Genomic DNA, 22,719 nt, shown 5'->3' with positions numbered 1-22,719 from the left:
CCTTCTCTCCATCTACCTGATGATCCTGAGGAACATTGGGATCTTCTTGTTTACAGTCCTGAGGAAGAAGAGGATGGGGACATCTGTCTGGTGTTGTCCTCTTACTGGATAGATCTGGAGGAAACACATACAGGACTGAATTCATTCTTTACATACAGATAATTATAGGCCGTGTGTATTTAGTCCTGTCTATTACCTGGTGATGTGAGGGACTGGGGAACCTCCATCATGACGTCCTTGTACAGATCTTTGTGTCCTTCTAAATACTCCCACTCCTCCATGGAGAAATAGACAGTGACATCCTGACATCTTATAGGAACCTGACACATACAATGATACCGTCATCCCCCGATCCTTTCATAGCGTTACTGTATAATGTCCCAGCATTCCCACCTCTCCAGTCAGCAGCTCAATCATTTTGTAGGTGAGTTCTACGATCTTCTGGTCATTGATGTCCTCAAGTATGAAGGGGTGAGATGGATGCCCTGTGATTGGGCTCAGGGGTCTTTCCCATCCCTCAGACACAGGGTCCTCACAGCGCTCACTAGAGGTCTTCACTAATATGTAATCCTGGTTATGGAAAGACATATAAATCAATCTCACTCCAGACATTTCCAGAGTCCTCACCTCTCCAGTTCTGTCCATCTGTTATTCCCATAGATAAGAATGATGTAATGTGACGTCATCAGAATCTCTCACCTCTCCAGTAAGCCGAAAGAGGATCTCTAGGGTGAGGTGGAATATCCTCTCCGCCATCTTGTCTCTGTCCATATCCATCTTTGATGGGTACATAAGGAAAATTCTCTTAAATAGAAGATCTTCACTGAGAGGATCCGATATTGTAGAGACCTAAATGAGAAGATGATGAGCCGATGTAACATCATAAAAATCTTGTGTGATAATACAATTACTGGAGATAACAAGGGAAACATATGAGGAGATTTATTATTTTACAGTATTTAGTTTTCTTCTTTACATCTACTAATAAAACCTATATATTTTAGGCCACAGACAACAAGCAGTTTCTTCCTTGGAGTCTGTAGCTGAATACATTTCTCAAAGACTCATCTTCCATAAAGCTAATTCTCGTCTCATTTACCGACACTGCAATCGGCATTAGCAATACTGCCGGAGATATTCATTACACGTAACATGAGAAATAACTACTTCATGAGGAGGACGACATCTTCATCTTCTACTACGGCTCTAGAAACATATTTAGCCAGATTTCTTCACTGATTACATCTCCACCGGCCGTCTACAGTCATGGCCAAAAGTATTGAGAATGAGACAAATAGTAATTTTTCCAAAGTTTACTGCTTCATTTTTTGTAATGGCAATTTGCATATACTCCTGAATGTCAAAGAGTGATCAGCTTAACAGCAATTACTGTACTTGCAAAGTCAATATTTGCCCAGAAAATGAACTTTAACCCCCAAAACACATTTCAACATCATTGCAGTCCTGCCTTAAAAGGAGCAGCTAACATCGTTTTAGTGATTGATCCATTAACACAGGTGTGGGTGTTGATGAGGACAGGGCTGGCGATCAATCAGTCATGATTAAGTAAGAATGACATCACTGGACACTTTAAAAGGAGGCTGGTTCTTGGTATCATTGTTTCTCTTCAGTTAACCATGGTTATCTCTAAAGAAACACGTGCAGCCATCATTGCACTGCACAAAAATGGCCTAACAGGGAAGAGTATCGCAGCTACAAAGATTGCACCTCAGTCAACAATCGCATCATCAAGAACTTCAAGGAGAGAGCTTCCATTGTTGTCAAAAAGGCTCCAAGGCGCCCAAGAAAGACCAGCAAGCGCCAGGACCGTATCTTAAAACTGTTTCAGCTGTGGGATCGGACTACCAGCAGTGCCGAGCTTGCTCAGGAATGGCAGCAGGCTGGTGTGAGTGCTTCTGCACGCACTGTGAGGCGAAGACTCTTTGAGCAAGGGCTGGTTTCAAGGAGGGCAGCAAAGAAGCCACTTCTCTCCAGAAAAAACATCAGGGACCGACTGATATTCTGCAAAAGGTACAGGGAGTGGACTGCTGAGGACTGGGGCAAAGTCATTTTCTCTGATGAATCCCCTTTTCGATTGTTTGGGACATCTGGAAAACAGCTTATTCGGAGAAGAAGAGGTGAGCGCTACCACCAGTCTTGTCTCATGCCAACTGTAAAGCATCCTGAAACCATTCATGTGTGGGGTTGCTTCTCAGCCAAGGGAATCGGCTCACTCACAGTCTTGCCTAAAAACACAGCCATGAATAAAGAATGGTACCAGAATGTCCTCCAAGAGCAACTTCTCCCAACCGTCCAAGAGCAGTTTGGCGCCCAACAATGCCTTTTCCAGCATGATGGAGCACCTTGCCATAAAGCAAAGGTGATAACTAAATGGCTCATGGAACAAAACATAGAGATTTTGGGTCCATGGCCTGGAAACTCCCCAGATCTTAATCCCATTGAGAACTTGTGGTCAATCATCAAGAGACGGGTGGACAAACAAAAACCAACAAATTCTGGCAAAATGCAAGCATTGATTATGCAAGAATGGACTGCTATCAGTCAGGATTTGGTCCAAAAGTTGATTGAGAGCATGCCAGGGAGAATTACAGAGGTCTTGAAGAAGAAGGGGCAACCCTCAAATATTGACTTGTTGCATTAACTCATTCTAACTGTCAATATAACCTATTGGTACTCATAATATGATTGCAATTATATTTCTGTATGTGATATAAACATCAGACAAACACTAATAAAAACCAGAGGCCAGAAGATCATGTGAAAATATAATTTTGGTGTCATTCTCAATACTTTTGGCCATGACTGTATATGAATGTTTCCCATCTTCCCCGGACTGTAATCTTCCATCACGTTAGGTTTCATGTCTGAACAGAAAAAAGGCTTCTCCACTGTGTGAGTTCAGGTTTGGCTAAGCACCAGAGATTTCCGGCTAAAACATTTCCCACATTCTGAACAGGAAAAAGGCTTCTCCCCTGTGTGAGTTCTCTGATATTTGGTTAAACTTGATTTCTCAGTAAAACATTTTCCACTTTCTGAACAGGAAAATGGCTTCTTCTGTGTGTGACTTCTCTGGTGATTAACAAAATTTGATTTCTGGTTAAAAAAAATTCCCACACTTGAAATAAAAAAAATCTATTCTCTGCTGTGTGAATGTTTTGATGTTTAAGAAAAGACTTTTCGAGGGAAAAACTATTTCCATATTCTGAACATGAAAATGATTTCTTTGCTTTAGGAGCAATTTGTTTTTTAATGCTTATTTTGTGACTTTGATTTTCGTTAGTAGTCGGTAATGAATCAGAAGACAGGACCTGTTTCAAATGATCAGATGACAGATCTTTGCTGTGAAGGGATGATGGTATATCTGGAGTAATGGCATTCACTTCAATTGTATCTTGTGTGATCTCAAAATCATCTGATTTAAAAATTGAAGATGTCAGCTGTTCCTCTGATCTCCTGGTACAGTCATCTGCCAAGAATAAAACCAATTATTATTTATGAATAACACATCCTTAAAATTTATAATGTTGAATATTTCTACTTAAACTCTCCGTAAAAATGTACTTTACGTAAAAGTATCATTATCTACCAAGAAAACATCACAGAAAAAATCAGCCTTACCAACACCAAATCAGATAACAAATGCATTAGCATTTTAGTGTTGGTTGGGTGTACTGGGGTGTCTGTCCATGTGTAGTGCACTTATATAGTGCTGGGCAGCCTTCCTGATGTAATAGTATGGACATCATCAGTATCCTAAGTCAGACACTGTGCATCAAACCTACCTGTGTGACTGGCGTCCTATTCAAGCTTCATCTGTGTGCATCTTTAATACTAGGCAACCATCCTCTCCATGAATTGGTATGATTGTGAGTGGTTGCTCCATCAGTATTTTGCACCTGCGCTGCCCCCACCTTTATCATGGGGGTCTGCGGCATCCTGCTAGTGCATTTCTTATATGATTTGTGTTGGTAAGGCTGTATCTTTTTCTGTGATTTTTTTTAAATTTTGCCTTATGTTAGCCATCATTATTCACCAAGACAATAACAGTTCACAGCCTAATAGAAAACCTCATAGGATGAACCAGTGGATCGTAGTGTTCAACTGTTTGTTCATTCTGCCTCCAAATATGGAATAAAAAGCCACCAAGCAATGTTATGTAGGCAAAAATAATATCAATAAAAACTTCTACTTATCTCACAAAAACCAAGTCCCCACTCAGGTCCATCATCTGTCAGTGGAAAAACAGAAGTTTCCACATCATTAGTGGTTCAAAGGCTTTTGAAAAGCAACATGGCTTCCATAAACCAATCCAGCAATATCCACTCTCCCAAAGTCAGATCTCCCCCTCGCTTCTGAGCCTTGCAGTGTGCCCAAACCACATTTAGCATCCATGTATTTGGCATTACTATAGTGAGAAGAACCCACTTAATTTACGGTGTGTGTCTCCTGGAGCACAATCTGGGCACTATGTGTTGGGTAATGAAATTATATATTTGTAATTTTCACTCTCCAACATCCACTGTGTGCTAATTTCCAGAAAGTGACTGTGGAGTCAAAATAGTCACTACTGCTATAGAATAATTCACTGAGGGTTATAATTTCCAAAATGGAGTCACTTTATGGGGATTTCTACTGCTCTGGTTTTCTGCAATTTGGTCACATTAGGGCTTCTGTAAATGGTGTGTCCCATCTCCTCTGGGATCTGCTCCTGCGACGTCTGCTTCTCTCACCTCCTTATTCATCCTGCAGGCGGCATTGGTGATGGAGGAGACGATAGAACCAGAAGCTCTGGGCAGCGCAGGCTCTGTCCAGCCACTAAGATTAGGATTGCTGGGACCTGTAGTACCATCCAGTCTGGCAGTGTGGGTGTGTGTGCTGTCCAGCTGGAGTAATCTGCTCCCTGCTTCAGCCAACTGGAAAGCACCGCACCCTGCTAAAGCTGGAAGCATATTGCCGGAAGCTGCCAGATACAGCCTTGTTCTCCTCTGGTTCAGTCCTATGTGCTCAGCTAACGGCTTTTCTCTGACCTCCATGTTCTGACCCGGCTATCTGACTATTCTTCTTGCCATCTCACACCACAGAACATTAGGTAACACTGTGGCCCAAGCTTAGGGGGTCTCTGTCTAAGTCCAAATACATGAAGAGGGGTTAAAGGATGATGAGCAAGGCAAACCCTGTGATCTGGAAAATGGAGTAGATAGCGCCAAGCCTGTTTGTGGTAGCCATCTTTTGAGCTGCCAGGTGACAACGAACAGTGTCCCCAATACATTGTGTCTGCACACTATCCCAGCAAAATCTGCATTCAAATAGCTAAATGCCGCTCCTTCCCTTTTTAACCTGCCATGTGCCCAGACAGTAGTGTACAACCATATATAGGGGATTGTCGGATTCAAGAGAAGTTAGAATATTATTTGTAAGGTCCATTTGTTTCCTATAATCCTTTGTGAAGAATTCAAAAGTTATCTATAATATAATCGGCTAAGAGTCCCTCTGTCCGAAGCCTCGATAGACTGCGCATGTGTGACGCGCAGTCTGGCTCCAGACAGAAGCAGGCATCCAGCCGTTACAGGTAAGAGGAGGTGTATGGCGCCGGAGATCGCGGTATGTGTAGACACTGAACGCATACCGCGATCTCCAGCGCCATACTTGCATACTTACCTGACCAGGAGGAGCGTTGCCGTGGCGCCTCTAATCTGGCCGGAGACAGGGGGCGGAGTGAGGCGTCGGATCGGCGCGTGCACATAGCGCTATCCTTCGCCATTTTACTGAAGACACATTTACAGTGTGTCTTCAGCAAAATGACGCCACTCTCCTCCCCCGGCCTACGGCAGAACAGGACGCTGCAGCGCTGGAGTACAGAGAAGAAAGGTGAGTATAACTGTTTATTTTTTTTGTTTGTGTGTACAGTGTGGAAGGGATGAGGGGGCCACACATATCAGGATTGTGGGGTGAGGGGACCATGCATATACCAGGATTGTGGGGTGAGGGGACCATGCATATACCAGGATTGTGGGGTGAGGGGACCATGCATATACCAGGATTGTGGAGTGAGGGGTACCACGTATACCAGGATTGGGGGTGAGGGGAGCCACGCATACTGGGATTGGGGGTGAGGGGAGCCACGCATACTGGGAATGGGGGTGAGGGGAGCCACGCATACCGGGAATTGGGGGTGAGGGGAGCCAAGCATACCGGGACTGGGGGTGAGGGGAGCCACGCATACCAGGACTGGGGGTGAGGGGAGCCACGCATACCGCGATTGGGGATGAGGGGGGCCACGCATAACGCGATTGGGGATGAGGGGAGCCATGCATACCGCGATTGGGGATGAGGGGAGCCATGCATACCGCGATTGGGGATGAGGGGAGCCACGCATACCGCGATTGGGGATGAGGGGGGCCACGCATACCACGATTGGGGATGAGGGGAGCCACGCATACCGCGATTGGGGATGAGGGGAGCCAAGCATACCGCGATTGGGGATGAGGGGAGCCAAGCATACCACGATTGGGGATGGGGAGCCACGCATACCGCGATTGGGGATGAGGGATGGGGTACCACGCATACCTGGATTGGGGATGAGGGTGCCATGCATACCAGGATAAGATGGTGGGGACAGGATGGGGGCAGCACAAATACCAGGAGGGGGGCAGCACATACCACACATACCAGCATGGGAGACCATATACCAATAAAAATGCTCACCACCCGGGCGTAGAACGAGTTCAGTAGCTAGTCACCATATAAAGTGGCACACGTCAGATTTGAAAAATGGGCCCAGATAGGAACACAAAACTGGCTGCAGGAAGGGGTGAAATCAGACTATTTTGGGCACTAACTACTATAGTCAAAACTGTGAGTATAGACCATAACACATCTACTGAAATGATCAAACTCAACAGTCTCCATCAGTAAGTAGTGAGTAACTAGTGGTGAAACCTCTCTGGGGTAATTAGAGTATGGGGCTCGGTGGCTCTTGGCAATCTAAACTATCGTAAGGGACAATATTTTCTGTCAGATGAGTTTCAAGACATATTGACATTTAAAGAGAACTTTTTATAATAGTGAAGAGATGAGGAGTCTTAAATTTAGCTTAAAGATACACCGGGTCACATGTGTAATGTTTTTTTTTGTGTAGTTTATCACAATTTGGTTTGAAATTAGTCGGTTTTAAAAGAAATTGAAAAGTCAGGATAAAGGGAAACTCTGTTGTTATTGTACAGAAATTCACACTTGGCCTCACTGCACATTTAATGTGGTCAATCATAAAAGTGAAGTTTGGCCAGAAAGACTGGACCTGGTCTTGTAGGGACCATATGAGCACATTCAGCAAAACAGAAGGGAGAAAGGTAGATTCATCCAATAAGATATCAGGGTTCTAGGAAGCCAACAGCATCATTACCCTCCACTTTCTCTTACAGGCCCATCATAATATTTTTTAAGTGATTTTCTGGCTTTGTGGTTTACAGATCTGGGCAGGTAACGTCTCCTAATCACAGTGAGTAGGTGGATCCTCCAGGTTGTAAGTTCTATGGAAAAGGGTTTCAATGCCCAAAATCATTTGAACAGTTTTGGGTGGAAGAGAATGTTGTGGTCTAGAGGCAAAATGGTGATCATATGATTGTGATACGGCCGGACTACACCACCGATAAAGCAGCCACAGCCGGTGACTGAGAAGAATCTGTAACTTCTCTGCATTTAGTGGTCACTACTCACCTGGGTAGTCACATGTAGGAATCTCCTCTTTACACCACTCATCACCCCTCACATATGCCTCTATAGTATTAATATGGGTGAGATCTTCACCCTGAAACAAATATTGTAAAAGTCACAGACAGATGGAGAAGTCACATCTATGATCAGCTCTAATCCTGTCATCTCCACCGTTCTCATTACACAAATAGAAAACACATAATACTGGTGGATAAAACAAGACTGAACACAAGACCTTCACAGCCGTCTACACATCATAGGGGAGATCTCATGATACCTTCTCTCCATCTACCTGATGATCCTGAGGAACATTGGGATCTTCTTGTTTACAGTCCTGTGGAAGAAAAGAATGGGGACATCTGTCTGGTGTTGTCCTCTTACTGGATAGCTCTGGAAAAAACACATACAGGGACGGAATTTATTCTTTACATACAGATAATTATAGGCCGTGTGTATTTAGTCCTGTCTATTACCTGATGATGTGAGGAGCTGAGGAACCTCCATCATGACGTCTTTGTACAAATCTTTGTGTCCTTCTAAATACTCCCACTCCTCCATGGAGAAATAGACAGTGACATCCTGACATCTTATAGGAACCTGACACATACAATGATACAGTCATCCCCCCGATCCTTTCATAGCATTACTGTATAAAGTCCCAGCATTCGAAGCAGTGTCACCTCTCCAGTCAGCAGCTCAATCATCTCGTAGGTGAGTTCTACGATCTTCTGGTCATTGATATCCTCATGTATCAGGGGGTGAGGTGGAGCCTCTGTGATTGGGCTCAGGGGTCTTTCCCATCCCTCAGACACAGGGTCCTGACAGCGCTCACTAGAGGTCTTCACTAATATGTAATCCTGGTTATGGAAAGACATATAAATAAATCTCACTTCAGACATTTCCAGAGTCCTCACCTCTCCAGTTCTGTCCATCTGTTATTCCCATAGATAAAATTGATGTAATGTGGAGTCATCAGAATCTCTCACCTCTCCAGTAAGACGGAAGAGGATCTCTAGGGTGAGGTGTAATATCCTCTCTGCCATCTTGTCTCTATCCATATCCATCTTTGATGGGTCCATAAGGAAAATTCTCTTAAATAGAAGATCTTCACTGAGAGGATCTGATATTGTGTAATAATACAATTACTGGAGATAATAAGGGGAAACATATGAGGAGATTTATTATTTTACAGTATTTCGTTTTCTGCTTTACATCTAGTAATAAAACCTATATATTTTAGGCCACAGACAACAAGCAGTTTCTTCCTTGGAGTCTGTAGCTGAATACGTTTCTCAAAGACTCATCTTCCATAAAGCTAATTCTCGTCTCATTTACCGACACTGCAATCGGCATTAGCAATACTGCAGGAGATATTCATTACACGTGACATGAGAAATAACTACTTCATGAGGAGGACGACGTCATCTTCATCTTCTACTACGGCTCTACAAACATATTTAGCCAGAGTTCTTCACTGACTACATCTCCACCGGTCGTCTATATGAATGTTTCCCGTCTTCCCCGGACTGTAATCTTCTATCACGTTAGTTCTCATGTCTGATTCACACACAGAAGTTTGAGGCTTTGATACATGGTAAGTTTTTTAATATTAAGCAGAGTAGGACTATCCAGAATGGGTTCATTTTACCATGGTGGGATAGCTTTCATGCTATTTTTGATCAAAAACAGTGTTACTAGGAACCCTATTTTATTTAAATGCACTTTTGCTTTTTATTTATTTATTTACAGCAGGGTTTAAGATCATTTTTCTTCTTATAGTTTTTTTCTCATTTATGGCCATAGTAAACAAGCATTTATGTGCTGCATGGATACCAACTTAAACCAAGCTCAAATTCTGTGTTTTTTTAACGGGCACCATAGTGGCCCTGTGGGCTGCTGCTATGGATGATACACCCCTAACTATCCAACTATCATATGGTAAAAATCTCATAGGTCCTGTATTTATTAGTATCTGCACGAAGAATGGGGCTAAGTGAGTATTTATTAAAGGGAATCCACTCCCCAAGGCCAGCAAGCATCAGAATCTTCACTGAATAAAAAGCCATTTCTCAGCAAACAGACCTCTAATATGAGGCATAAAGGTATGTATAGATTCACATTTCTATCACCTGTATGCCAATATTAGAGGTCAGATAAGTTCCAGGGGGTAACAGATTCCCTTTCATCAGCCGTGGGGTAATCATAAAACCAGATATGTATCAAAGTATTCTAAGTTGGTTAATGGTTGTGTAGTCAATGGGAGGCATGTGTCACAGAGATGGCTGGTCTGTGTGATGTAACCCGGAGTGTTTCTCTAGGGCAGAGAAGCACTAAGAGGATCGTTTGGTGCATCTGGGAGCCGGGTTACGGGTAGCTAGGAGAGAATGGACGTGTCCAGCTACCCCCCACATACCACACCTCTGGGTGTGGTTAACAGCCTATAAAATGGAGGCTGTTGTTTGGCACATGGTCTGTGTGTTTGGAGGGAGAAGGCCTCCTGTGTCTGTTTGTCTTCAGACCAAGCCAGGACACTGGACGCTACCCCAGCTTGTGTGCCACACAGGCCTGGCTGAGCAGAGACCTGCTAAAGACATTTACTTTGTTTGCCTGATCTAAAGGCTATTTTCTTTTCTGTTTGGCTTCTGGGTTTATGAAGCAATAAACCCACATGAACTTTTAAAGGAACATGCCTCCTGTTTTCCTCCTGTCACACCCAAGTGAGTAAAACCTCCACAATTAGTGTTAGACTTGCGGGTAGCATTACCAGCAGAGACGTGTGACTGCTACAGGATGGACTGCATGCCCTGGGTGAAGTCTGTCGCAAGCCAGCAAGCATCGCCAGACGAAATGGAGGACCTGCTGAAACACCTGGTCCAGTCGCAGCAGCATCAACAGGAGACTAACAGGCTGTAGTTACAGCAGATCCAGCAGCACTAGCAGAAACAACGTCAACAGATGCAGCTTCTGGCAACCGCCATCCAGGACAGGATGAGCGCTCCAACCCCAGGTCCGACTGAGGACTCCCATGTCCGGAAGGCGGTATGATGGGCTTTGCAGAAAATGACCCCGGGGGGGTGACGTTGAGACCTTCCTGATGGTGTTTCAAAGGGTGGCCGAGAGGGAGAAATTTCCACAAGAGCAGTGGGCAGAGGTATTGTCGCCATACTTGACTTGGAGAGCCCCAGAAGTACGCCTAGTAGGCGTACTATGATTTAGCTTTGCAGGATGCCAAAGAGTATGGCAAGCTAAAAAGTGAGATTCTCGCACGCTTGGGGTTGACAATGACTATCAGGGCACAGTGGGTTCGTATCACCAGAACAAACCACCTCTGTCCCAAATGTTTGACCTGCTGCACCTGGTCCAGAAGTGGCTGCAGCCAGAGTCCTCAATGCCTGCGCAGATGGTAGAGTGGGTGGTGATGGACCGGTTTGTGCACTCCCTGCCGAGGCCCATACAGCCTTGGGTTGCCCAGGGTGATCCCCGGTATGCGGATTAACTGGTCGGACTGATCGAGAGATACCAGGGGGTTGAAGGTTCCTTGGGAAGGCAGCCCACTACATGCTGGAGTTCCCAACAGGGGGTGCAGGCCCAAAAGGTGGTGGGACTTCCAAGGTCCAAATGGACGAGGGAGGTGGTGCCCAAGGTCCATACAGGTGATGTTGTTTGCTGGCGGTGCCACGGCCCAGGCCATATAGCCGCCCGTCATCCCCTGACCCTTGAGCCGATGGACTGCAGCATAGGACAACGTTGTTCATATTATGCTTATCCGGCCTGCAGGGTGAACTGTCCACCCAGCGAGGGGCCACAAGCATGTCACATGAAGGTGAACAGATGGGAAGTAACGGCACTGCTAGACTCCGGGAGCCTGGTGACCCCCTCCAAATTATCCCGGGGAAAAAAGTCGGCGTTCAGCGCATTCATGGTGATGCTAAAGACTACCCTACGGGCCAGAGTGGACATTGAAATGGCCCACGGTACAGAGTCCCACGAGGTCGGCGTCGTTCAGGACTTGTTGCACCCTATTATTATAGGCTGGGACTTTTGCTTGTTTTGGGATCTGTGGAGGAAGGGTTCTGAGTTCGCTGGCTCAGATAAGAAAAAAATTAACCCTAATGAGATATCACCACACCCAGAGTCAGACAGGTTTCCTTTTTGTGTCCTTGTGGGGGATGAGGAGGTAGTGCCCCCTGAGTCTGCAATTCCAGAGTTAGGGGTGACCAGCGAGAATTTTGGGTCAGCCCAACATAGGGACCTAACTCTGAAGGAAGCCTTTAATAATGTCACTATTATAAATGGGGTTGCACAGGAGTCAGGGACTGACACAAGGTTTCCCCATTTTATGATGAGTAAGGAGTTGTTGTACCGGGTCAAGAAAGTGAGGGAGGAGAGTGTGGAGCAGTTAATAGTGCCGGGCCCCTTTAGACGGAAGGTGTTGGACATGGCCCATTCACATGTCTTGGGGGGACATCTGGGAGTGGTTAAAACGCAGGAACGGATCGTGCAAAGGTTCTATTGGTGAACACTGGACATAATTTCAAAAAACATCACAGTAAAAGATAATACCTTACCCACACCAGGTCAGATTGCCAATGCACTGCAGGATGCAGCAAGCCTGCATCATAAAGGCAGGGCCAGCACATGTGCAAAATACTGAAGCAGACAGCCACTCACTAACCTACCAAATTCATGGAGGGGGTGACTGTGTAGTATTATACATGCACACCGATGGAGTCTGCATAGGGCGGGTGCACAGTGCAAAAAAGATTAAAAATAGTGTATAAGATAAATACACCACATGATAAATACCCCACCAGGCCTCTTTAGTGTTGGCTGGGTGAATTGGGGCATATGTCTTGTGTGCTTGCATGTATATAGTGCTTGGCAGCCCGTCTGATCTAAGGCTATGTGCCCACGATGCAGAAATGCTCAGGATTTTTTCCTGAGCGTTTCTGCATCTCCCTTGCAGAAAAAAATGCATGCGGATTGTACATGCGGATTGTACATGTCTTTTTCCTGCCAGGGACATGCGGAAGTGAAGCGTTCTTCACTTGCGTTTCCGCATGCGGGTTGACAAGCGCTTTCCAAGCAATTTTAGCATCACTTGGAAAGTGCTTGTCAACTTGGTCACACTATATAAATCCATGCAACCAGCATGGATTTATATAGTGTGACCTGAGAGAATGTAAAAAAATAAATCTATACTTACCCTCCGATGGCCTGCGCTGTCTTGCTTCGCTCGGTCCCGGCCGCCGGCAGTGGTAGACTGAAGGACCTGCCAACGTCAGCGTCGTGTGACCCGTCACATGACTCTGACATCAGAGCAGGTCCTTCATTCCATCGCTAAGTGCCGGGAAGCAAGGAGGAGTGCACTGCGGGCCGCCAGAAGGTAAGTATATATTTATTTTTTATTTTATTCTTCTTTTTTTACAGCTTTTTTAATGGTACCTGGGTGTGGATGAGAGTCTCCTGTCCTCCACAACTGGGTACCATCCGCACATTAGAACGTGCCAATTACGCAAGTATAGATGCAGTCTTTCGGAATTGGCGCGTACTAATGCAAGTCAATTGCAGCGAAAACGCAGCGCTTCCGCAAAATAATTGGTAGTGCTGCGTTTTTTCCGCAATGATAATCCACACCGGAAATTAAATTTGCGGATTATCATTGGGGAACATTGCTGCCCTTCTACATGCAAAAACGCTGCGGAAAAGCATTAAAAACGCATCGTGGGCACACAGCCTAATAGTATGGGCGTCATCAATAGGCTGCAAGCCAGACAATGTGCATCACACATATCTGTGTGACTGGCGCCCTATGCAGACTCCATCGGTGTGCATGTATAATACTACACAGCCACTCCCTCCATGAAATGGTAGGTTAGTGAGTGGCTGTCTGCATCAGTATTTGGCACATGTGCTGGCCCCGCCTTTATCATTGAGGCTTGCTGCATCCTGCAGTGCATTGGTAATCTGACCTGGTGTTGGTAAGGCATTATCTTTTAGGCTATGTGCCCACGATGCAGAAATGCTCTGGATTTTTTCCTGAGCGTTTCTGCATCTCCTTGGCAGAAAAAACGCATGCGGATTGTACGGAAGTGAAGCGTTCTTCACAAGCATTTCCGCATGCGGGTTGTCAAGCGCTTTCCAAGCGATTTTAACATCACTTGGAAAGTGCTTGACAACTTGGTCACACTATATAAATCCATGCAACCGGCATGGATTTATATAGTGTGACCGAAAGAATGGTAAAAAATAAATATATACTTACCTTCTGATGGCCCCCGGTGTCTTTATCCGATGCGTCCTGGCTTGCCGGCAGCTCGCGGTAGACTAAAGGACCTGCCATCGTCAGCGGTCGCGTGACCCCTCACATGACTAATTGACGTCATGGCAGGTCCTTTTCAGACCATCGTGAGCTGCCAGCAAGCCAAGACGCATCGCTAAGGACACCGGGGGCCATCAGAAGGTAAGTATAATGTATATTTTTTATTTTATTCTTTTTTTTACAGGTTCTATGGTACCCGGGTCCGGAGGAGAGTCTCCTCTTCTCCAAACCCGGGTACCATCCGCACATTGAAACGCATGGATTCCGCATCTGCAGATGCAATGATGCGGATTCCATGCGTTCCAATGTAAGTCAATGGCGGCGAACATGCCGCGCTTCCGCAAAATAATTGGTAGTGCTGCGGATTTTTCCGCAATGATAATCCGCAGCGGAAATTTCCGCAGCATGTGCACAGCACATGGGATTATCATTGGGGAACATGACAGACCTTCTACCAAGCGTTTAAGCGTTTCTGCAGCGGAATTGCCGCTGCGGAAACGCTTAAAAAACGCATAGTGGGCATACAGCCTTACTGTGATGTTTTTTGAAATTATGTCCAATGTTCACCATTTTTAATGTTTAGTGTTAGGACTCGCAAGTATGAGGACCCTTGACGTTTGGGTTGCGAGCTTCTGTATTTTGGCCAAAATATCGACCAACACCTCATGTGGTGTATTTATCTTCTACACTATTTTTCATCTTTTTTGCACATTTTTTTGCAGGATGAGGCCAGGCCTCTTTAGTGTTGGCTGGGGGAATTGGGGCGTATGTCTTGTGGGGGTGCACGTATATAGTGCTGGGCAGCCCGCCTGATCTAATAGTATGGGTGTCATCAACAAGCTGCAAGCCAGAAACTGTGCACCACACTTATCTGTGTGACTGGCGCCCTATGCAGACTCCATCGGTGTGCATGTATAATACTAGACAGCCACCCCCCTCCATGAATTGGTAGGTTAGTGAGTGGCTGTCTGCATCAGTATTTTGCACATGTGCTGGCCCCGCCTTTATCATGGAGGCTTGCTACATCTGGTGTTGGTAAGGCATTATCTTTTACAAAGGTTCTATTGGCCCAGATGTCACCGGGAAATATTTAAGTATTGCAGGTCTTGCACTACGTGCCAGTTAACCGACCCCACCTCTCACTTTTGAAGTCCCCTCGTGCCATTGCCCATTATTGAAGTGCCGTTCGAGAGAATTGCTATGGACTTGGTCAGTCCCCTGGTTGAATCTGCTTGTGGGCATCAATTTATATTGGTTATCCTGGACTATGCCACACGCTATCCTGAAGTGATTCCACTGAGAAACTCCTCCGCAAAGAATAAATCCCGTGAGTTGGTCCACGTTTTTTCCCCCCAACAGGCTTACCAAAGGGAGATACTCACTGACCAGGGAATTCCCTCTATGAGTAAGGTGATGAGGGAGTTATGCAAAGCCCTCCAAATCTCCCAACTGAGGACTTCAGTATACCATCCTCAGACGGATAGCCTAGTCGAAAGGTTTAACAAGACTCTGAAGAGTATACTGAGGAAGGACATAGAAAGGGACAGTAGAGACTGGGACTGTCTCCTACCGTATCTGTTGTTCTCCAACCGAAAGGTTTCACAGGCCTCTAGAGGGTTCTCGCCATTCGAACTTCTGTATGGCCGACATTCGCAGGGTCTTCTGGATGTCACAAAGGAAATCTGGGAAGCCGAATTCACGCCCCATAGGAGCGTCATCGAGCATGGTTGCTCTGATGCAGGAGAGGATTGTGAAGGTGATGCCCATTGTAAAAGAACATCTCCTCCAGGCACAAGAAGCTCATGCCAGAGTCTACAACCAGTCAGCCAGAGTGAGGCACTTCAATCCGGGAGACCGGAGTCCTCATGCTAATTACTACGGTGGAAAGTAAGTTCTTGGCCATGTGGCAAGGGTGGAAAAAGTGGGTGAAGCGAACTACAAGGTTCATCAACCGGGACGACGTAAGCTGTACCAGATATACCACATCAACCTCATCAAGCCGTGGCAAGACAGAGAGGCTGTGGAAGCTCCATGCTTGCTGGGCAAGCTAGAAGGTGACGTTGGAGGAGTCGCAATAGCGGAAACGCTAACGAAGGCCAAGAAACAGCAGTGCTGGGAGTTGATGCAGAAGAATAGGGATCTGTTCTCGGAATTGTCGGGCTGCACAAGGGTCATAGAACACAAGGTTCTGACGAAGCCACATGTGCGGGTGAACTTGAAGCCCTATCAGATACCTGAGGCCCGACAAGAGTTGATATCCAAAGAGGTAGCTTGTATGCTGAAGCTCAGTGTCATTGAAGAATCCAAGAGCAGTTGGTCGAGCCTGATTGTCTTGGTCCCAAATCCCAATGGTGAGTGGAGATTCTGCAACGACTATCGGAAGTTGAATGAGGTTTGAAATTTGATGCATATCACATGCCACGCGTCGTCGAGCTGATCAAGAGGCTTGGGCCAGCAAGGCACATAACCACCTTGGATCTGACGGAGGGATATTGGCAGACCCCCATGGCACAGGTAGCCAAAGAGAAGACTGCGTTTTCTACGCTGGACGGATGCTTCCAGTATGCCCGTATGCCGTTTGGACTGCAGGGGGCCCCTGCAAAATTCCAGAGAGCTATGGATTGCATCCTTGCATCCCATAAGCAATATGCTGCAACATACCTGAACAATATTATTATCTTCAGTCCAGACTGGGAGAGTCATCTGGAAAAGATTCAGGCTGTGTTTGATGCTCTGAGGAAGGTGGGGTTTTCAATAAACTCGAAGAAATGTGGCATGGGGAAATAAGAAGCCAAGTACTTCGGATATGTAATGGGTAGAGTCAAGATAAAACCCCAAAATATTAAAGTAGAAGCAATCCAAAATTGGCTGAGACCGGTGTCGAAAAAGCAAGTCAGAGCCTTCCTGGGAATCGTGGGATACTACAGGAAAATTCATCCCAAACTTCGCCATGATGGCCGCACCCCTGACTGACCTCCTTAAAGGGACAAAATCAGCCAAGGCCAAGTGGACAGCAGAGGCGGAGACGTCCTTTCAAAAGATGAAACTGGCTCTGTGTAGGCAACCGGTCCTGGTTGCCCCGGACTTCAAGAAAGAGTTTATACTCCAGACAGATGCCTCAGATGTCGTGTTAGCAGCAGTCCTTTCCCAGGAGATACACGGGGAGGAGCACCCTGTCCTCTACCTGAGTAGAAAGCTGTTCTCCTGCGAGAAAAATTATTCGGTCATAGAGAAGGAACGCTCGGCTATAAAGTGTGCGGTGGACACCTTACCGTACTGTTAGGTCGAAAATTTAGATTATTATCCGACTATGCTCCACTCAGATGGATGAGGGAAAAAAGTGAAAAAATGCCAGAGTCACCCTCGGGTTTTTAGCCCTACAGGACTCCTACTTCCCTGTAGAACATAGAGCAGGGAAGCTACATGGTAATGCCGATGCTCTCTCGAGAATCCCCTGTCTGGTAGTAAAAGGTGTCAACCCCACAGGTTTAGGCGGGGGGGTATGTAAGGTGGCTAATGGTCGCGTAGTCCATGGGAGGTATGTGTCACAGAGATGGCTGGTCTGTGTGATGTAACCCGGAGTGTTTCTCTAGAGCACATAAGCACTAAGAAGATCGTTTGGTGCACCTGGGAGCCGGGTTACGGGTAGCTAGGAGAGAATGGGCGGGTCCAGCTACCCACATACCTCATCTCTGGGTGTGGTTAACAGCCTATAAAATGAAGGCTGTTGTTTGGCACATAGTCTGTGTGTTTGGAGGTAGAAGGCCTACTGTGTATGTTTGTCTTCAGACCAAGCCAAGACACTGGACGCTACCCCAGCTTGTGTGCCACACAGGCCTGGCTGAGTAGAGACCTGCTAAGGACATTTACTTTGTTTGCCTGATCTAAAGGCTATTTGCTTTTCTGTTTGGCTTCTGGGTTTATGAAGTAATAAACCCACATGAAATTTAAGAACATGCCTCCTGTTTTCCTCCTATTGTGCCCCAGTGAGTAAATCCCCTACAATATGTATAAAGGAAAGGGTATGGTACTCAGAGAATGTTTCAATAATTCGCCTCAATGCATTTTCCCAACAGGTTCATTAGGAGGCTTGATACAGGGATGATAATTCATGATGTTCAACATAGCGTGCCTAATAGCCAGGTGTCCATGTTTAAATATCCCACTTCATCCAAAACCCCTCCCAGACTATGATGCTCATTCCCATTCCTAGAGGTGAATTGTCACAGGATATACAGAATAGAGTCTGTCTACAATAATATACTGCACCTACGCTACTTCTCATGAGCTAGAGGTTCGATAATGTCCATCACCTAGTGTGCATGTCCGGAAGTGACGTGCTTTATGCTGAAACACCAGATAAACTGATTGCCGCCGTGAAACTCGTACCTGTGACTGCACATGCCCGTAGTCATCATTCCATCTAGGATCATTGTCCACAAATGTGCATGCCCATATGTCTGCGTTCCACACCGGAGTGCATATGGTATTGGATTGCATTCCACCAACAGAAAAATCCTCTGAGATCAGTATCATGGGAGACTAAAAACAAGTATTGCACATCCTTCCATCATGCAATCGGCATGTGGATCTACTTTATCACTACAAAATATATGGTATGGTGGCCCACAGTATACTCCTAAATGGTCATATTTGACCCCTATTGCATAATTAGAGATACACAAGGAACACCACACTTGTTAGTTACTAAATAGTATAATTGGGATATAACTGATAAGAAATAATTCTGATATAGAAGCTCAGATCTCTTGATGAAGTAAAACAATATGTGAACCTCGTTCACAGGGAACTGAGTAGCAATGGGTAGAGTATAAAATCCTAAAATGTAATCCAGAATGGGGCTGTATTCATACAAAACAGGCATAGGAAATTTGCTCATTCAGTCCCTTAGGGCCTAGTGAATCCAGTCTGGAAATACATTCACTTTCTTTTTTGAGGATACATCTATTAAGATCACCACCTCTCACATTGGGTTTAACCACCTCAATGATGCAAAAGGAGATGTCGCTTGTTTCACCTCAATGTGCACTGTTCATGTGTCTCACTAATGGGGTGTCCCAATGTCACGCCAGGTGTGAGTGCAACACAGAGGAGAAAGGGAAAGGGAGCCCAGACACTATGGAAAAGGGGGAAGAGGTGACCTCCTAATCTGGACTAGCATCACCCTGTCTCCCCCTAACGTCTCTATACAGCCTCCGCAGCTGTCGCCCATCACATGCCTTGCCCAACTATCCCTGTCGTAAGGCTATAGCTGGGGGTGGAAGGAGATGAGCACTAGTCAACCTCCGCTAGCACTCTAAAGACAAAAGGGAAAGACAACACAGGGGAATTAAAACTTTGCTTTAGAAGAAACTCCAACAGGGCACACGGCCTCAAGACTCCAAAGAGGACGTGATACTGCTTCAGCCAAGTTCCAAGTAGAAATGAGTATACCCGGCGACGCCAACATAGACACACCAGGTATATATACACCCAGACTAAATGGAGGTAGAATCTGGGTCCTAAACACAGCCTCTCATCTAGGCAGCTGTCTGCATTGCCAAACGTGGAGATCTCCTGCAAACCCCTGCAGGGCGACTGTCTGTCACCTCTGACACACCCGTGACACCCAACCATGGTGTATTTCGCCCAAATGCTCCCCCCCCCCCCCCGACACTCCTCTTAGACTGCCTCTTGGTCGTGCTTACATAACCTAGGAGGTAGGTGCATGTGGCCACATATACAAGTATACAAGGTTTTACAGTTGGAATAATCCCTCTGGAAAGAGGTTTCACCTGTAGAGGAACTCGAGAAAGATTTACATGGTCTCATCCAATTACATGTACAACTTTCTACACATCTAAAGAAACCAGATTCTTCTATCCAGCCATGTCCCCTTGGGTGCAGTTTTTTTTAGAAACTATGCACTAAACGGTCCCTAATTGACTAACCCTTTCTGAAAGTTATTGTGGGAGCAGATCACAAAGCACCCTCAGGTCCAGGTCAGCCACAAGTACATCCTAGTGTTTTCTGAGGATATTAAAGATATGGTCACAAGTTCCTATTACTTGTGTTATCCCATATTTTTCTTGGCGTCTTGGTTAGGTATGTAGAAGTGTCTCTCTCTCCTGTTTTTCAGCAAACAATCGTGCGGAATCCAAAATGTACTTTGGATACCTTTTTCCCTGAATCTGGTGTTCATGTCTATTGCCTGTATATTAATATCTGTGACATTAGAGCAGTTTCTTCTCAACTGTAAAACATTGGCCCTTGGATATTTTTTTTTTTTTTAGTAGGATGCAGTGGTGGCTATCCCACTTTAATAGTTTATGGTAGATGAGTGTCCCTAGGGTCCAAACCAGGGCTGTGGAGTCGGAGTCGGTGCCCATTTTGGTGGATTCGGTATAAAATGGACCCACTCCGACGCCTAAAATATATAATAAATTGGGTACAGTAGTTCAATGCAGTTTGTGAGGAATATTTTTTCATAAGAATTTGGGAAAGTTATGAAATGTCCTAGAATCATAGAATGGTAGAGTTGGAAGGGACCTCCTGGGTCATCTGGTCCAACCCCCTGCTCAAAGCAGGATTCACTAAATCATCTCAGACAGATGTCTGTCCAGCCTCTGTTTGAAGACGTCCATTGAAGGGGAACTCACCACCTCTCGTGGCAGCCTGTTCCACTCATTAATCACCCTAACTGTCAAAAAGTTTTTTCTAATATCTAATCTGTGTCTCCTCCCATTTAGTTTCATCCCATTGCTTCTAGTCTTTCCTTGTGCAAATGAGAATAAAGATGATCCTTCTAAAATGTGACAGCCCTTGACATATTTGTAGACAGCTATTCAGTCTTCTCCCAGTCTTCTTTTTTGCAAGCTAAACATTCCCAAATCCTGCAACCTTTCCTCATAGGACATGGTTTGCAGACCAGTCACCATTCTGGTCGCTCTTCTCTGAACTTGCTCCAGTTTGTCTATATCTTTTTTAAAATGTGGTGCCCAAAACTGTACACAGTATTCCAGATGAGGTCTGACCAAAGAGGAGTAAAGACCGATAATGACTTCACATGATCTAGACTGTATGCTTCTGTTAATACATCCCAGAATTGTATTTGCCTTTTTTGCTGCTGCATCACACTGTTGACTCATGTTCAGTCTATGATCTATTAGTATACCTAAGTCTTTTTCACATGTACTGTTGCTTAGCTCTATTCCTCCCATTCTGTATATGCTTTTTTCATTTTTATTGCCCAGATGTAGTACTTTGCATTTTTCCCTGTTAAAAAACATTCTGGTTGCTGCCCACTGCTCCAGTTTATTTAGGTCTTTTTGAATCCTCTCTCTCTCTTCTCTAGTATTAGCTATCCCTCCTAGCTTTGTGTCATCAGCAAATTTAATCAGTTTACCCTCAATTCCTTCATCTAAATCATTGATAAAGATGTTGAACAATACAGGTCCCAGGACAGAGCCCTGTGGTACCCCACTTGAGACATTCATCTAGCTGGATGTGAAGCCATTTACAACCACCCTTTGAGTCCGATCACTAAGCCAGTTATGAATCCACCTAACAGTTGCCTGGTCCATTGCATACTTGGTCATTTTTTCAATAAGGATGGTGTGAGATACTTTGTCAAATGCTTTGCTGAAGTCAAGATATACTATATCTACAGCATTTCCCTGATCCACCCAGTCAGTGATTCTGTCATAGAAGGAAATTAAGTTAGTCTGACATGACTTGTTAGTTACAAACCCATGCTGACTCTGGTTAATCACTTCATTCTTATCCATGTACTTACATACATGTTGTTTAATAATTTGTTCAAAGATCTTTCCTGGTATAGAAGTCAGACTCACCGGCCTATAGTTCCCTGGGTCCACCTTCTTCCCCTTTTTGAAGATAGGAACAACATTTGCTCTTCTCCAGTCTTCTGGGACTTCTCCTGTTCTCCAAGAATTTTCAAAGATTATGGAGAGTGGTTCTAAAATTTCTTCTACGATCTCCTTCAGTACTCTGGGGTGTAATTCATCTGGACCTGGAGACTTGAACTCATTTATATTAGCTAAATATTCCCTCACAATCTCTCTGTTTACAGATAACTTGGATTCTTCTATTCCTTTAAAAGGACAGTGAAGATCAGTTGATGTTACATTTTCTTTCTGAGAGAAAACAGATGCAAAATAGGAATTAAAAAGTTCGGCCTTCTCAACATCCTCTCTTACCATTTCTCCATTTTCATCCTGTAAAAATCCTATAAATGTCTTGCCTATTCCTGATCTAAGAGTCTAGACTTTTAGCTGAGAAAAGCCTTAGTTACTTACCGGTAACGGGATTTTTCGGAGCCCATGACAGCACCACGAGAGAGAGGATCCGCCCATCAAGGACAGGAAACCTACAGGTTAAAAAGGGCGGCACCTCTCTCTCGCCTCAGTTTAGTTAACAGAGCATGAGAGGACCGCCAAGGTTAGTTACAATAAACACATCATTACATTAAGTACATTACTTTCACCAACTTCTCCCAAAGGTGCACAAAACAAAGGAAAGCCAACTCTACGGGAGTGCAAAACACCAGTGAAGGGAGGGAATATACGGGTGCTGTCATGGGCTCCGAAAAATCCCGTTACCGGTAAGTAACTAAGGCTTTATTCGTTCTCCCATGACAGCAC

At 45.1% G+C, this 22,719-nt stretch overlaps 1 pseudogene; it reads right to left on the bottom strand.

Annotated features, from left to right (window-relative positions):
* LOC141213599 (uncharacterized) overlaps positions 1 to 22,719 on the bottom strand; it is a 94,500-nt pseudogene that overhangs the window by 57,121 nt on the left and 14,660 nt on the right.

This window comes from Phyllobates terribilis, unplaced genomic scaffold, assembly GCF_046119375.1.
Source record: "Phyllobates terribilis strain yellow unplaced genomic scaffold, ASM4611937v1 Scaffold_200__1_contigs__length_3551848, whole genome shotgun sequence".
NCBI classification, from domain to species: Eukaryota; Metazoa; Chordata; class Amphibia; order Anura; family Dendrobatidae; genus Phyllobates; species Phyllobates terribilis.
The sequence above is the reverse complement of the archived record's forward strand: the minus strand, read 5'-3'. Positions and strand labels throughout refer to the sequence as shown.